Source organism: Mus musculus, chromosome 3, assembly GCF_000001635.26.
Source record: "Mus musculus strain C57BL/6J chromosome 3, GRCm38.p6 C57BL/6J".
Lineage (NCBI taxonomy): Eukaryota > Metazoa > Chordata > Mammalia > Rodentia > Muridae > Mus > Mus musculus.
This window is the reverse complement of record NC_000069.6, coordinates 134,199,802-134,214,641: the sequence shown is the minus strand read 5'-3', so window position 1 is coordinate 134,214,641 and position 14,840 is coordinate 134,199,802. Positions and strand designations below refer to the sequence as shown.

The window sequence follows — 14,840 nt, the reverse complement described above, 5'->3', positions numbered from 1 at the left end:
AGAGTTGTGACTGTGGGATGGCTCCCCTCTCCCTCATTTGATGCCCTGTCTTTCTGCTGGAGGTGGACTCTCTAAGTTACCTCTCCCTAATGTCTCATCTAACATGGTCTCTCCCTTTGAGTCCTGAGATTCTCTCACCTCCCAGGTTTCTGGTGCTTTCTGGAGGGTCCCCCAACCTCCTATCTCTTCAGGTTGCCTGTTTCCATTCTTCTGCTGGCCCTCAGGGGTTCAGTCCTTTTCCTTCACCTAATATCAGATCTGGTTTCCTCTCTCCTCTCCATCCACCTCCCCCCTGTTCACTTTCTCTCTCACCCTCCCCACTTGTGATGGCTTTCTTCTATCTCCCAAGTGGGACTGAGGATTCCTCACTCGGGCACTTCATCTTGTTGACCTTTTGAAGTTCTGTGGACTGTATCTTGGGTATTTTGTACTTTTTTTTTTGTCTAGTATCCACTTTTTAGTGAGTACATACCATGCATGTCCTTTTGGGTCTCACTCAGGAGATTTTCTAGTTCTATCCATTTGCCTGCAAAACTCAGGATGTCCTCATTCTTAATAGCCAAGTAGTATTCCATTGTGTAAATGATCTGCATTTTCTGTATCCATTTTTCTGTTGTAGGTTGACTAGGTTGTTCTTAGCTCCTGGCTATCACAAATAAGGCTGCTATGAACATAGTCAAACATGTGCCCCTGTGGCATGGTGGGGCATCTTTTGGGTAGATTTATCACTGAATTTGACATTCTTACAAGTCTTGTTTTCCAAGCTATATTCTAAGAAGTACACAAAGACTAAATAGACTCCACCTCATATTTTGCTTCCAAAAGACTCCGCACTGTGTAAGAGTTCATATTATATTTTCATCTCTACATCTTACTATAGTAACTGACTATATAGTGCCAAGCTATGGGCATAGATCTGATACATTCTTTTCAATGACCATGTGACTTTTCTAAGGTTTGCTTGAACTAATTTGTTTGTTCCAGTGGTTCTAAGTGTATTTCTTTCAGCTTTCATACATGTGTTCATGTTCTTGCTTCAGTGCAAATGCACATGTGATTGAACACATAGTGGTCAGAGAACAACCTATGGAGTCATTCTTCCTTGGATGACATCCACCTAGTTCTTTGAGGCAGTGTCTCTTATTGGCCTGAGAATTGCTTACTAGGGAAGGCTGGGCCAGTGGGTCCCCGGGGTCTGGTTGTGTCTCGCCCTTCAGCCTTGGGAGCACAAGCAAGCCTCAGCACACCTGCTGTTTTCATGAGAATTCTGACCTTGAATTTAGGTCCTCATGTTCGGGTGACAAACTTTCTTCTAAGAGCCTCCAAAAGTTTAGAGCAAAGGTTCTGAAACAAACTAACACTCCCATCACAGACCAATTTTAGAACAAAATACTTCCAAAGATCCCATTACAGTTTTATTAGTGAAATCTTTACTTTATTGTTGAAATCCCCACAAGTTAATTTATTTCTTCTTATGCTTTCTTTTTCATTACTACCAACACAGTTCAATAACTTGAGAAATTTGTGCCTAGTCCATACAGAATTAAACTTCTACTTCTATATATTTTGTTTCTGTCATTTTTCCCCCTGATTTTGAGAAATGTAAGAAACTATGCTATCAGTATTATTCTTTATCTGGAATAAAGCATAATAAGGTTAATTTACTTTTCAGCAAGTTTAGTCCACATGTCCTGGAAAGCATTTTAAGTTATAAAATTTGAAATAATAAAGAATAGATTAGAATCCAGAATATAAAAAAGGATCATATAGCTAATATACAAGAAACTCAGTGTGATTTGAGTTTCTTAGTATGTAAAATGATTATGCCTTTGGATTGAGTGAGAAAAAAAGATTTTGTAAGCCCATTGTTTTGGCAGAGGATTTTACACCGAGAAAATGGTCCATAAATCACTATTACTATCTTTTCATATGTTTGGACTTTCCTTCAGGTGATGTGTGTGTGTGTGTGTGTGTGAATGAGAGAGAGAGAGAGAGAGAGAGAGAGAGAGAGAGAGAGAGAGAGAGACTTTTTCCCTTCCCAAAGTTATTAATTTTGAGAGAAATTCACCTTAACCATTCTTTGTGCAAGTAGAGTTGAACTATATGTAGGCTTCATGATACCTAACAAAAGGTATTTACCTTCTTAAAACATTCCCATTACATTGGTCGCCAGAATATAGTTCTACACCTAAACTGAAGAAGTAGACAGGAATAAAAACCTCTGATTTAAATCAAACTTTAAGCTGTAGAAAAAATAAAACAGAAACAAATATTCACACAATATAGCCATACAGTTTCCAAGAATCAGTTCATATCTAAAATAGGGCTCTTGTCTTGATGTAGAGTTAATTGGTGCTATTTTTCCTCATCTTTCCTTTGCCCGGAAATCAAGTTTCTCAGCTGTTGGAGCCCATGAGCCTTCCTTCACAATGTAGTAGAAACATAAGGTTTTGTTTTGTTTTGTTGCTGATTGTTTTCAGGTGATGCTGGCTTGACTCATAAGTGACACTCAGATCTGTTACATAGTTTCAATCCTTCATTTTCTTTTTGTTTTGTTTTGTTTTCTCCTCTGTTTTACATGCACTCTGTTTGACAGCATTGGACCTTGGGTTTGATCACCTTGAGTTTGGAGCTTTCATCTTGGATTACTTCTCCCACCCTATCTTGCCAGTCTGCTGACCCAGATTTATGGAAATCTGCCCCCGCCCCCCCCCATCATGCTTCATCTCCTCTTCAAGTAAAAGTAGATACAAGGTAAAGTGGAATCTGTTTCCCCTGGAAGAGTGACTGTAAGCTGGGGAACAGTGAATGGATTGGAAATAACAGAAAACCTCTGACAGAAAACAGGAAGGAGGTGAAGAATTCTGAGAGAAGTTGCTGAAAATCTTCTCCCCATCTTCCAGGCAGCAGAAGATGAAGGCAGGAGGAAGCCAGCTGTGGTTTAGGGATTCAGTACTTTGTAGAACAGTCCTGAGCAAAAAGATGTAACACACATTAGGCAGTCTAACAAGTAATATTTGGATGGGTAGTCACTTAGCAATTTTATATTAAACATACCATTCAAAAATAACCTTACTTTCATTTGATGGATCATGACCTAGGATGGTATTATCCCACAATGGAGCATTTAAAATACTTAGGGACATTTTTATCATTAAAGGGATGAACAGATGTCCCTTGTGTAATGATGGCAGTGATCAAAGATGTACACTTTGAATATTCCTAGAAAACCAGCCCAATAAAGAATCAGTTTATACAGATTACTGCCAAGACTCTGAGAAATACAGCAGCGTAGATGGAGACAGATCATCAGCCAGTGGCAACCCCCTATTTTACATATTACTGATAATGAGCAACCTTTAGCAAACGTAGCAGTTGCTGCAGCACTACCACCTCCACCTTTGAATGTGTAAATAAATTCTGTATGTTTCAAAGCTGTCTATTCAATGTCAAGGGGAAAGGTCGAAATAGCTCTTTATTATACAAAGTCATAAAGTAAATAATGCCCAGCTGAGTCAGCTACTTTCCATTTCCTCTTACGCTAAAGGGTCTTGATTTCATAAACACACGCAAGAACACACACACACACACACACACACACACACACACACACACACATACACACACACACACACACACACACACACAAGCGCACATGCACACACAAGCACACATGCATACGCATGCACATGAGCACACACACCAAACAGACTTCTCCAATTCAGAGACACAATCTCTGAGCCGGAAGGTTTCTAGGAAGACAGAGATATATCTCTGCTTATAAACATAAGCATATGTTCATACACAAGCTGCTGTGCAAATTGCCAAACACCCAAACAGACTATGTTTATCAAAAAATTTCTCTGCAGAGAATTTTAATAAATAAGTAAACGATGATTTATTGCAATAGCGTGGGCTGTCGTCAGATTCAGACACAGATATCTGAGAGGTGCATGGTCATCAGTGCAGGTGATGTCTAGGAACAGCAATGTTCACTACCCTGCCAGAAACTTTTTATTTTTCCATCTGAAAATGTTTTCAGGTGTTTAGAAAAAGTATTCTTATTCTTTTGTGAGTGTTGCAGAGATTTAGACTCATCATGACTTGAAGATGGAAGCTGATGGTGTAAGCCCTTGACAGCAATGGATCCCTTATGAGTACCACTTCATGGACTTCTGGGACCGGGGTTCAAAGGTTACCTCTTCTTTGGTGACATGCATCTTTGATGGAATGTGATTCTTGTTTTAGGTATCGTATTTTATGTTCATCTAAATATTTTGTTTCCAAGTGATTAATTATTTAGGATATATTCCTAATATCTGATTATTTCTCATTTTATTTTGAAACTCATAGCTGTAGAAAGTGCCTATTTTGATTTCTGTAATTATTACATACAGCTCCCTTTAGCATTCTTTTTTTCCTTTCTTCCTTTCTTTCTACCTTTCTTTCTTTCTTTCTTCCTTTCTTTCTTTCTTTCTTTCTTTCTTTCTTTCTTTCTTTCTTTTAATTTAGGAGCAGAATCTTGCCACTGCTCATGCTGGCCATGAATTAATTATGTAGTCCATGCTGGCCTCAAATGTGTTGTCTGGTACCATCAGGAATTGTTTCAAATGTTCTGATCCTATAGATAATGTATAGCACAAAGGACTCCCTGTTTGCTTCTTATCTATGCAAAAGTTAATACATATTATAAGTTCATGATTCCATAACTTTGGAATATTACATATTGTCAAAAATGAAAAGACGGAACTGTTGATGTCATAAGTTTCCTGGAAGTGTGCCAGGTCTTCTTCCTTTGTAGCTATACCACTGCCTTACTGAGTCTTCTAACCTCAGTGAAATTTGTTAGATAAAAATGAGTTTCAGACAGCTGGGCAGTTGTGGCACATGCCTTTAATCCCAGCACTTGGGAGGCAGAGGCAGGCGGGTTTCTGAGTTTGAGGCCAGCCTGGTCTACAGAGTGAGTTCCAGGACAGCCAGGGCTACACAGAGAAACCCTGTCTCCAAAAACAAAACAAAAAATGAGCTTCAGAATCCAAGTCCTGTATTTTCCTAGACTTAAATTTAGAAGTACAATGGAAACATAGAAAAATAAAATAAAGGAAGAGAAAGATAGATTTTATGACCTTAAAAAAAAAGAGAGAGAGATATTCCCTATGTCAGAACTTATGAACTAAAGTACAAGATGGTCTCCAATAAGGGAAAATATTTCTAGAAATAAGATAACCAAGTACTCAGGTATATTAAAAAAACTCACACATTTCGGAAGAAAATCATGACTCCCATATAAAAAACAAGTAGATAACCACATGTGATATACCAAAGCCTAAGTTCATATCTCAAATACCTAGTCAATATATGAAGAGCCACACCAGGTAGCAGTCCTGGGCAGCTCACGGTTTCCTTTTCTTACTCCAATTTCATATGTTGAAGTTCTTCCACTTTGTGACTTCATTTTCACTCCTTCGACAGCCATCCTTTCATCTCCACTCAGCCTCTGCTTGATAATTATGCTCCCCTACTTTCCAATAAAGAAGTGAAAGTAGTCAAAATCTCTTCCCAACATCACTGCATCAAACTCATAAATCTATCTCCTCTTGTTCCTATATTCTGTCTCGCTAATTACAAAGATCCAATGTAGCTACTTCCAAAACCTGACAAACACTGCACCAGATTCTCTGAATCACATGTGCCTCATTTGATCCACATGACCCTGTATATTACTCTTCTCGTCTTGGTTTACTCGAATCTTTGCAGCATTATCCCCATGTCCTAAAAACATATTCATCTGCAGATTCACCGACATTCAAAACAGATGAAAATTGATCATATTACCTCTGATTGTCCCAAACATCTTACAAGAATGACCTGGCTGTCTCCATTGACTATTTTTTCTCTACTTGGTTGCTTTTTATCTTGCTGCAATCCTGTTGCTAACCACAGGACACAGAATATGCCACTGTCAATTCTATAGGCTATCTGGAGTCTAATAACTTTTTTCTAACTTTTATAATAATCATTTTCTGTCCATTCACTGTAGACTTCTGAAACTTCCATATCTGTTGGCATGGAGGCACCCTGGTCACTAGTATCCAGGCTGGTTTCCTATGTTGCCTCCTCTTCATCAGTCCAAAGTTTGGCTCTAGACCTTTTGGGTTCAAGTAGGGTGCACAGCTGTTCTTATCTAACTGACCTCTTAGACTTTCATAGCTTTAAATTTCATCAAATTTCCAGATCTGTGAATTCATGAATCTACCTGTCAATCAGTATCAATTTTCCATTTCATGGAAAATCAAATGTGAAAAATCCAAATGATCTTATTTTGGTGTCATTCCAGTTGGCTATGGCTACAAAGATACTACATAATAAATAATCCTGAAGACAACTGCTTAAAATATATTTATTATCTCACGTGATGGTAGGGTGGCTAGACTCTTCTGCTTTTCTCTTCTAGCCATCAACAGGGCTATAGGGGGTTCTGTGCTCTATTCTATTGTTTGGGCTTCAATTTTGAAGAGTATGAATTTCCCAGTGAGAACTTCTGGTGATGAAGCTTCCAGTGTGGAAGGTGGAAGAGTCATCATTCAATGACAAGGTGTAGAGCTGTCATACTGCTCACATTGTTTTTAACCAAGCATGTCACACAACCACATTCAGCATCCCTTAAAGGAAGGAATATATATATATGTATATGTATATGTATATGTATATGTATATGTATGTGTATGTGTATGTGTATGTGTATGTGTATGTGTATGTGTATGTGTATGTGTATGTATATGTATATGTATATGTATATGTATATGTATATGTATATGCATATATATCCATAGGGCTGAGTATCACTGACTTAAAGAGATGTGCAGAGAGTGTCAGATAAAGGATACATAGGACCTTTTATTGGCAGGTCACGACTTTCTTCCTATCTCTAGAGAGGTGGTGCTTTGGCCTGCTTGAAATAGATTCTGACAGGAAGTCATTCTCCAGTATAGCTAAATTTCAATGACAACTACTAACATCTATGTTATTGTCTTTACAGTGAGTCCTGTGTATTAAGAGCATAAGGTCAATTTTCTTAACAGCACAGAAACTGTCACTTCTCCATTTTATAGGTAAAACTTGGTCTTTAAGATGCATAGTTACTTAGCTGGACACTTGTATCTTGTTCATGGTAGAGCAGAAATTTAAAGTCATGATTTTGTGTTCCCCAAGCCTGCGCTCTAGTCTCAGTTAATTAAACATCTACTCATCTACTCTTTTGTATAAGTTCCCTTGTCCTTGGAGTGTTCTCTTTCCTATAATCAACAGGGCAGACAGAAATACTTTTGCAGCATAACAGATTAGGTTTGACCATATCTACCTTTAAAAAGCAGCCATATGTTGCAAATGTCTGTGTTAGCATTTACTAAAAGACCCTATATTAAAAAATATTTAGTATGTTTATGGACAACAAAAAATCAATAGATATGTTTAAGTATAGAATGGCATGGTGCCTAGACATTTAAGAGAAAAGAACTACTTGTTTCGTAGGAGAGATTGGAAATAGAAATACTTTATAACTTCTAGTCCCAGTGGAAGAAATAAGGGCTGAAATAAAATTTCATTGGCAACCTAGAACTCAAAGGGAAGGACTGAGAGGTACAAACCGTAATCACTAGACTCAGCTAATTGGTTGAGAGAAAAAATGATATGCATAGTTTTCTAACTGAATGTACTCCGTGTGTTCAATGGATTGATGTATCTCAATGAAAACATGGGAGACAGAACAGATTTGAGGAGGAAGTGTAGAGCCAACTATTATGTATGTGTGAGCTGTGGAGGAGGGAGAAGATACAGCCAAGGAGATGGTGAGTCAGTATATGGTACAACCAAATCCCAAACATGTGACATCCAACACATTTGATCTGCAGGAAGTTTTAGTTCTTCACTGTTTGTTGATGTTGACTCAGATGGAGCTGGCAGTCAAATAAATATATATACACTTCTCAGCAGTCTACGCCTCCCATGGCAAGACAAAGTCCTTGCAATTCTTTCGTTTTAGTTGAACAAATCTTTCAGCTGTTGATCTGTTTTTGTTTGTTGTAGAAGTGTTTATGTATTCAGTGCTCACCAGGATGGTTCTCACCTAGCAGGTTCATGGTTCCATAATCATAGTGACATATCAATCCGGTATCATTCTTGGAATTTTGTTAGCACCCAATGTCTAGCTGAGTGTTTTGAGTAGACTGTGAGCCTTGGGGAACACATGGTTGCTATTTGGTTATTGAGAAAGCAAAACACCATTCTGACTGACACAGAGTCACACTAGAGTGTTAGAACTATGCCCCTCTCTCCATCATACTTACCAGTTCTCCTCACCCAAGCCCTCTGGAGCTATGCTGGAGTTTAAAATGAAAGAAAGGGCAGTCCTGTAATGATGTGGCCATCTACTTCTGTTTGTTGTTGTTGTTGAGATAGCATTGCAGATAAAGCTTAGAAGCCCTTTTCATTTACAGGTGCTGTACTCATTATCATGTGTCATAGGAGGACTTTTGTCTCTTCAGACAAAGCCTTTTGAGATGGTTAGGATGTAGTACTAAAGAGATTTTCAAATAGTAACATTATCTACCAAAACCTCAGCAATCAGAGTTTGGACATTAGTGCTCTCTAGTGGAGCAAGATTTTAAAGATTTTTTTTTTTAAATTGCAAGAATTTTGCACTAAACTCTGCATATCTGTGAATGTGAAGAAAGCTTGTTTCCAGACAAGTCCCAAGGAACTCAGCATGATCTGTGCCCAGCACTCTGGAGGTCTCAGTGTGGTGCTGAATGCAGTCTCTCACTGTGGTGCTGAATGCAGTCTCTCAGTGTGGTGCTGAATGCAGTCTCTCACTGTGGTGCTGAATGCAGTCTCTCTCGGTGCTGGAACAGATTTTCTAATCACTGTGGACATGATATGACATTGCCTCATTTTTATAGAATGTGTTTTGGAGTGAGTGGGGTGTCACCTTGTTCCTCTGTCCAGGGCCTTGTAACTGTGGCTTACCCATGAAGCACTTCAGACCCAGTCCTTCTGCTTTAATCTGTCAGATTCTCTTGTCTTATTAGTCTTCAGTTACACATAATTACGGCTGTAAGGTTATTCAATTACAGATCAACATGAATAACTTCACGAGTCCAATACAATTAAATTAGTTTGCCAAAATTAATCTGAATATAAAGTAAGGAAAAAAATCAAAATCCTCAGGCAAGGATGAACTTTGAGAGTTATCTGGATGAAACACCTATTGACAGCTTTTAAAACAGGATTTCCCTCAGATTCTTTTCAAGTTGACATTGTTTGTAGTATTTCAAAATTCAGCCCATTGGAAAATCCAAATGTAGAAGAATTTTAATACAGCAACTTGATGGCTCTGACAAGGGATCATATTCAAAGACCTTCTAGGTCTGTGTGATCCAGCTGTAATAACACACCTATAGTCCCTCTGGCTGGAATACAGACACACCCTTAGGACACTCACCTTTAACACCAACAATAAAGGTGAAGTTAGTTTGTAGAAGGAAGCAGTTATGTTTGAAATTGATGTCTAATTGAGAGGTAGGCCAGTGATGAATCAGAGAAGACTTGACAGAATGGGTCAGATATGCCCAGCTCTCAGGAGAAGAGACACAAAGGGAGGTGATTTAAAGGAGCAGCACAGAGAGAGAGAGAGACCAGTGGGTTCCATCGAGTTAAGTTGACTACAAATCAGCCCAGTTGAGTGGAGTTCAGTTCAGTTCCCCATAGTCAGTGCAGTTCAGTTTCTGGAGTTCGGGAGCAGTTTTGCCAAGCAGAGCAATTCAGTAAGAAGGTGAAAGAAGCCCATTTGAATCAGTCAGCTGGGAGAAGACTTTGAGCCAGAACAGCTGTGTTGAACCAGGCAGCCATTTTCAGAAACAACAACAACAAACGAGATGAGAATTATACCTGATGAATAAAAGTTACATGTATATCCAAGTGGTTGTTATATGAACAAATATGTAAATGTAACCTTAAAATGAAAAAAAAAAAGTAAGGCTGCTATGAACATAGTGGAACATGTGTCCTTCTTACCGGTTGGAACATCTTCTGGATATATGACCAGGAGAGGTATTGCTGGATCCTCCGGTAGTACTATGTCCAATTTTCTGAGGAACCACCAGACTGATTTCCAGAGTGGTTGTACAAGCTTGCAATCCCACCAACAATGGAGGAGTGTTCCTCTTTGCCCACATCCTCGCCTGCATCTGCTGTCACCTGAATTTTTGATCTTAGCGATTCTGACTGGTGTGAGGTGGAATCTCAGGGTTGTTCTGATTTGCATTTCCATGATGCTTAAGGATGTTGAACATTTTTTCAGGTGCTTCTCAGCCATTCAGTATTCCTCTGGTGAGAATTCTTTGTTTAGCTCTGTGCAGCCTTATTTATAATAGCCAGAAACTGGAAAGAACTCAGATGCCCCTCAACAGAGGAATGGATACAGAAAATGTGGTACATTTACACAATGGAGTACTACTCAGCTATTAAAAAGAATGAATTTATGAAATTCCTAGGCAAATGGATGGACCTGGAGGGCATCATCCTGAGTGAGGTAACCCAATCACAAAAGAAATCACACAATATGTACTCACTGATAAGTGGATATTAGCTCAGAAACTTAGAATACCCAAGATATAAGATACAATTTGCTAAACACATGAAACTAAAGAAGAACAAAGACCAAAGTGTGGACACTTTGCCCCTTCTTAGAATTGGGAACAAAACACCCATGGAAGGAGTTACAGAGGCACAGTTTGGAGCTGAGACGAAAGGATGGACCATCTAGAGACTGCCATATCCGAGGATCCATCCCATAATCAGCTTCCAAACGCTGACACCATTGCATACACTAGCAAGATTTTGCTGAGAGGACCCAGATGTAGCTGTGTCTTGTGAGACTATGCTGGGGCCTAGCAAACACATAAGTGGATGCTCACAGTCAGCTATTGGATGGATCACAGGGCCCCCAATGGAGGAGCTAGAGAAAGTAACCAAGGAGCTAAAAGGATCTGCAACTCTATAGGTGGAACAACAATATGAACTACCCAGTACCCCCCAGAGCTCGTGTCTCTAGCTGCCTATGTAGCAGAAGATGGCCTAGTCGGCCATCAGTGGAAAGAGGCCCATTGGTCATGCAAACTTTATCTGCCTCAGTACAGGGGAACGCCAGGGCCAAGAAGTGGGAGTGGGTGGGTGGGGAACAGGTGGGGAACTTTTGGGATAGCATTGGAAATGTAAATGAAATAAATACCTAATTTAAAAAATGAAAAAAATTCCACATAAGGCAATTTGCATTTTTGTCATTCTACCTCGTGTGTATATGACAAAGCCAAGGACAGTATCTCCTTCCCTCTTGCCCTCTGCCTGCCTCCTTTCTGTGTCTCTCCCAGAATTCCTATTACACTTGATTTCTCAGCATCCCTTTCCCATTCATTTACTGAAGCTTCCCTTTTCCAGGCTAAGCAAGCCCTCCCTTTTGTCACTTGTCCTTTTCTGATCACTGTGGGTCTTAGCTCCTTCTTTGGGTAAACAGTGAGTACCCCGGAACAAAACTCATAAAATGGAACTTGAAAGGCAGGCAGAGATTTAGCAGAGAGAAAAAGCAGATCGAGGGAGCTTTCAATGATGATTGTCAGCACCAGGCAGAGGTAGCCAGGGAAGTCTGGATGCAGAGGAGTAAGGGGAGGGTTGTTTGAAGGAACTGCACACCATCGGGTTGCGGGGAGGGGGGGGGGCAGGGAGGGAGGAATCACTTTAAAAACCTGGTCTCCCTTTCCAACTGCTGACAGACCAAGCATCTTGGACTTTGGCCTTCTAATGAGCTCCGGTTTTTTTTTTTTTTTTTTAACTACTCTCATATGAAAATACTTCTGCTGTTTGGATAGCAATCTCCATCTAAAGGCGGAGTTCACTGTATAAATAACAGGTAAGAATGGCTCATCTGGCTCCCTGGTGCACAGTGACAGCGGGTTAGGCTGCTTTGTCAACTGCTGTGGTTGTTTTATAAACACAAACTCTTCTTAACCTAAAACACCTCCTTTCTCTCAGTTCTTTGATTTCGGGAGTGTGGAAATCTATATCTGTATCTGTAATTTTGCTATTAAGAAATTACCTCGGGTAACATGGTTCAGATCAATGATAAAGGCTATCTCAAAGCTAGCACACTGTGGTTATTTCAGTAGGAGTTGAAGCCCCAGACAGTTCTTAGTAGGAAAATTCCCTGAATCTCGTCTAGCTTATGAAGCCTTATTAGAAACTGTGGTGATAGGAAATTAACGCTGTTGTGCCATCTGGAAAGATTTGTTCCATGCTGTACGTGGGACTAAGTAGGAGCCTGCATTTCACAGAGAGCTTCTCACCCAACACCTGTAAGCATCAAGTGTTACCTTGGATACCGTATCCTAAATAAGAATATTTCCATCTTGTTCCAAAAAGGATTTGACAACGTTTCATACACCACAGTACAATGACTTATGGCAGTTGATGCTGGGTTTAATTCCTCCAGACTAATGAATGAGTGGCTATTTATCCACCAAGCAGACTTGAGACCTGGTGCAGGCCTAGCAACATTTTTGACTCACAGTTACATCTACCACTGGCTCCCAGCGACCAGGAGAGAGGAAACCCTAGTCTCAGAGGCCGAATAATGCCAAAACCAACCAACAAACAAAATCAAAGTAACAAGCTACCAAGGGGACTGGGGAATGGACTCTGATCGTACTGAAGAGCTCGAGAATGGGGTGAAATACAGACCAAGAAGCCGTGCTTGATGTGGTGAAATAGTGCAACTGAAGCGAAGGGCTTGAGGAAGCAAACTAACCTAACTAATCATACAAGCTCAGCTTTCGACTGTATTCTAAAAACAAAGTGAACTGGACACTGTAGTGTTCTACATCTGGCCTCCTAAAGAATAAGGGTTAATAATTATGAAGCACACAAGCACATACAGGCACATATGCATTTATCCAGTGCAAAATGAACTATTCTAAGAGCACATTGAACTTGCCCCCCAATAATTACTTTATTCTACAGCCACTGACCTTATTTTTTCTTCTTCTATTAAATGGCTAAGTTGTTTAAGACAGGACACTGGCAGTCACTACTTTCTGCCTATGTTGCATCTCCTTCTGCTGCATTAATTTTTCTTGTTTCGGCTTGTTTTTCCACAGCCTAGCTGGCCCTTAGCCATGTCCCTGATGTCTCTCTGTCTTGTTCCCATATTGTGGAGGATATAAGAGTCCTTGTTGTACAGATGTTCTAGATGCTTAAAATACATTGTTTGGTTAAGAATAATAACAGATTCAGCTGAATTCAGTAAAATACGTATCAGCCAATAAAAGATATCATTGGATGATAGAAACTACAGTCGCTTTTGTTTTAAAAAGATACACTAGTGAAATTTTTTTTATATTTCTGAGATTGATTGAGCTGGCATAAAAATGTAAGTTTGGCTTAGCTGCAAACTTAGTGAAACAGGAGCTATAAGATACATGTGCAGAATTCTGAGACCAAGTCGTCAGATCACTAATGTATCTGTAATCTTTCTCTTGTCTAAGCTCAGAGAAGTGGTAGAACTTAGTGATGCTTTGTCATTAGTCAGAAATACCCTAAGAACATGCATATAGAACACAAACTTGCAGGATTCCAGGAGGAGCAAAGCAAATGGAAAGTTTCAAAGAACGTTACTTCACTTACACTGCTGGTGGGCTGACTTCCCCGACAATTCACAATTTTAGAAACTGGCATTTATGTTCACACAAACATGATACTCTTCTCAGGGAGAGACAGTGATCATGCTTTTGATTAACACAACTTACTAGAGAACATAGAAAGATGAGCACATGCCTGAGATTAAAATATAGCAACAAAAGAGATATTAGCATCACTTTTTCCTCACCATCTTAAAACACTCAATTATGATTGATTTCATACTCACATACAAATGCGCTGTTAATGTAGAAATAAATGCTGCCTAGCTAAATACTCGCTTCCTCAAATCCTTCTGCCATCCTCTGGTTTGAGGGAAAGCAGGGGAATTGAGCAGTAATTAAATGCTAATGTTTTTGTGATCCATGTAAATGTTACTGTGAAGGAACAATTCCCAGAGATGAGGGAGTACCTAAGAAGAGAGATGCCTGATGAGAAATGCAGGCAGTACATTGTCCAGGCAGGCTGGTGGTAACAAATGGCAAATAGATCCCCTAAAGATAAGAGGGAAGCAGCAGTCCGGGTGGGTCAGATGAAGGAGAAGGAAGAGGCAAGTATCCAGGGAGAATATTGAGTGGGTAGGGAAATTCTACTCACCAGGACTGAGGAAGCTATCCTGCCATTCAGCTCAAAAGGCCCTAAAATTGCAGCAGCACAGCCATAAAGTGACTAGAAACAAACATCATTACAGGCCTGAAGTGGTAGCCAGGGAGAGCGCTGAGCACCAAGCAGGAGAGAGGTGGGGACACACTGCCCAGACTTGCCAATCTTCTTCTCCGAAATAGGCTCTTTTGCTTCCATGATGTGGAAGCATAAAGAGACAGAAACCTGGATCATGCAACACAGGAAGTTGATAAGCCGCGGGCGAGAGAGCTAACTCAGGAAGGAAGCAGATTAGAGAGAAGAGAAAACGAACTGGCTGCCAGAAGGCTTCTTCAAACATCCCGTGTCGTTCACGATGAAGGTAGCCAGAGAAAGCAAGCAAATTGTCAGATTGGGTCTAGAAGTGGAAATGGAGTGACTAGAAGGAACGAACAATGATATATTGGAAAAGGGTCAGTAATATATTTAATAAATATGGGTCACCTGAGTTAACT

General features: G+C 39.9%; 1 long non-coding RNA gene across 2 annotated transcripts; it reads right to left on the bottom strand.

Moving 5' to 3' along the window:
• Positions 1-1,407: 1,407 nt before the first annotated feature.
• On the bottom strand, positions 1,408-14,566 carry Gm30648 (predicted gene, 30648). Of its 2 annotated transcripts, NR_166459.1 has the most exons (3): positions 14,341-14,566; positions 5,348-5,521; positions 1,408-2,970 (listed from the first exon to the last, which is right to left on the bottom strand). It is a non-coding gene; the product is annotated as a predicted gene, 30648 (long non-coding RNA). The 2 variants fall into 2 exon arrangements; NR_166460.1 differs by lacking the exon at positions 5,348-5,521.
• Between the last annotated feature and the right edge of the window lie 274 nt (positions 14,567-14,840).